The following is a 2,569-nucleotide window of genomic DNA, read 5'->3' on the forward strand; positions in this document are numbered from 1 at the left end:
CGCTGGGGGTGGGCAGCGGGTAGGTGAAGGAGGCCGGGCGAGGAGACGAGGGGGGCTGGGAGGGCTCCACCTTGGCGAGTCCAGCCGTGGAGGCGCATCTTGTGTGAGTGTGAGTGAGTGTGAGTGTGTGTGTGTGTGTATAGAGAGACAGCCCCCCACCCCGCCCCGCCCCGCCCATCACCCCCGTCCCTGGGAGCCCGCCGGACCCGGCCGGCGAACTCAACCGGCCCGGCCCGGCGCGGGGCCTGGGGCGGGAGGCGGCGGCGGGGAAGCCCAGAGAGGCTCGGCTTCTCGAGCGGGGCAGGGGCGCCCTCCGCCGCCGTCTAGGGCCACACCACCCTGAACGCCCCCGATCTCGTCTGGTCTCGGAAGCTAAGCAGGGTCGGGCCTGGTTAGTACTTGGATGGGAGACCGCCTGGGAATACCGGGTGCCACAGGCTGCTGCTTTTTTTTTTTTTTTTTTTTCTTGCCTCTTGTTCTGTCCCCTTTCTGGGAGCGAGGCGGCGGCCCGGGGTGGGGGTCACCCCCACCCTCAGCGCCCGCGCGGTGCCTGGCGCCCCAGCCCGCACCGTGGGGCCTCCTCTTGTCCCAAGCCGCGACACCGCGGCCACGCGGCAGCATGCGTGGCATCTGGACTGTCAGGTCTCAGACCAAAGGTCTGCTCTGTGGGAACCGACACGCTGGAGGAAACCTTGAGAGTCTGAGAGGGGAGGGAGTTCCAGAAGAAGGCCAGGATGTCATTTTGAGGGAGTATGTGACCAGAACTCGTCCCGTTGCTTTTGGGGTTCTATGGGCTACACGCAGGAATCTTTGGTGGTGGCACCTGATGTTGGGGGATCCGGAGTCACACCCAGACCTGCTCCACAGGCCTCCTTTTACTTTTCTCTTCGGATTCATTATTTTTAAAAAGTGTCTCTTACCTCTAGGATTGCATTTTCTTTTCTCTCTCTTTTCAAGCAGATGATGGGAGTACAAGTATTCAGGTGACATGTGTTGCCCGTGCCGCCCTCCCCCCTGTGTTCTTTTTTTTTTTTTTTTTTTTGAGACAGAGTCTCGTTTTGCTGCCCAGGCTAGAGTGAGTGCCATGGCGTCAGCCTAGCTCACAGCAACCTCAATCTCCGGGCTCAAGCAATCCTGCTGCCTCAGCCTCCCGAGTAGTTGGGACTACAGGCATGCACCACCACGCCCGGCTGTGTTTTTCTATATATATTAGTTGGCCAATTAATTTCTTTCTATTTTTAGTAGAGACGGGGTCTCGCTCTTGCTCAGGCTGGTTTCGAACTCCTGACCTGGAGCAATCCGCCCGCCTCGGCCTCCCAGAGAGCTAGGATTACAGGCGTGAGCCACCGCGCCCGGCCCCCCCTGTGTTCTTATTCATATACCTCTCATGTTGTTCCAGCGTATTGTGGGGGTACCAATGTTAAGGTCGGGTGCCTTGCCCTCTCCAAGCCTCCCCCCTCGGGTCAGAGCTTCAAGTGCGCCCATCCCCCAGTCGGTGCGCACCCACCCCATGCCTAATGGATGTGTATGCCCCTCCCCTCCCCCCACCCGCCCGCCCGACACCCACCCGATGAAGGTGATTCCTCTCTGTCCACTTAGGCGTCCATCCGTTCGTACCAGTTTGCTGGTGAGCGCGCTCACGTGGTGCTCGTGTGTCCATTCTTGGGATACTTGGCTTACTGGAACGGGTTCCAGCTCTGGCCAGGAGAACACGAGAGGCGCCCTCTCACCGCTGCTCCTCACAGCCGAATGGCACTCCGTGGTGTCCACGCGCCACATTTTATTGATGCACTCCTGGATGGATGGGCACTCGGGTCGCTTCCACGTCTTTGGGATTGTGAATTGTGCCCTAACTGTAACCCTAACCCTTACCCAGCCCGTCTCCTCTGCCCCTGCCTGACGCACTCCTCCCCGGCCAGGCCCGTCACTGTCCTGGGCCCCCGCCTGACCGGCTCCTCCCCGCCCGGCCGGTCACCGTCCTCTGCCCCTGCCTGACACGCTCCTTCCCGCCCGGCCTCTCACCGTCCTCGGCCCCTGCCTGACCGGCTCCTCCGTCGCCTGGGCCTTCCAAGGGCTTGGTGTGGATGCTGCTTCCAGGAAGCCCTCCAGAAACCCGGCAGCAGGGTGGCCGCAGCAGTCTCCAGCAGCCGTCCCTAAGTCGCGTGAGTGCGGGGGACGTGCCCCCGCTGTGCCGCGGGGGCCCAGCCTGGTGTCTTCCCTGAGGCCCTGCGGCTGCCGGCTGGGCTGCGGCTCCCCGCAAGGGGAGAGCCGCGGAGGTGGGGACTGGGGACGTACACGCAGCTCTCCACGTCGGATTCCGGGGCTCTCTGTCCTGCCCGAAGGCCCAGCTGGCCTGCGGGTCCTTAGAGTGGCAAAAACCTCCGAAAACTGAGACTGAGGGTCCGGTGGGTGTCTGCACTTTTGTGCTGGGCACCCCAGGGAGGCCCGGGGGCTGGCTGGACAACGCGGTCTGCTGGGCGGGGGGGGGGGGGGGGGGGGGTTGGAGGAGCAACTGATGCCCTTTGCACTTTGGGTAGCAAGAGTCTGAGGTGTCTCTGAGCCCTGTGCC

General features: G+C 62.7%; 1 non-coding gene across 1 annotated transcript; it reads left to right on the top strand.

Moving 5' to 3' along the window:
• The first annotated feature begins 321 nt into the window (after positions 1–321).
• On the top strand, positions 322–440 carry LOC142868384 (5S ribosomal RNA). Its single transcript, XR_012917402.1, has one exon. It is a non-coding gene; the product is annotated as a 5S ribosomal RNA (ribosomal RNA).
• The last annotated feature ends 2,129 nt before the right edge of the window (positions 441–2,569 follow it).

This window comes from Microcebus murinus, unplaced genomic scaffold, assembly GCF_040939455.1.
Source record: "Microcebus murinus isolate Inina unplaced genomic scaffold, M.murinus_Inina_mat1.0 scaf030_hap2_Mmur4.0, whole genome shotgun sequence".
NCBI lineage: Eukaryota > Metazoa > Chordata > Mammalia > Primates > Cheirogaleidae > Microcebus > Microcebus murinus.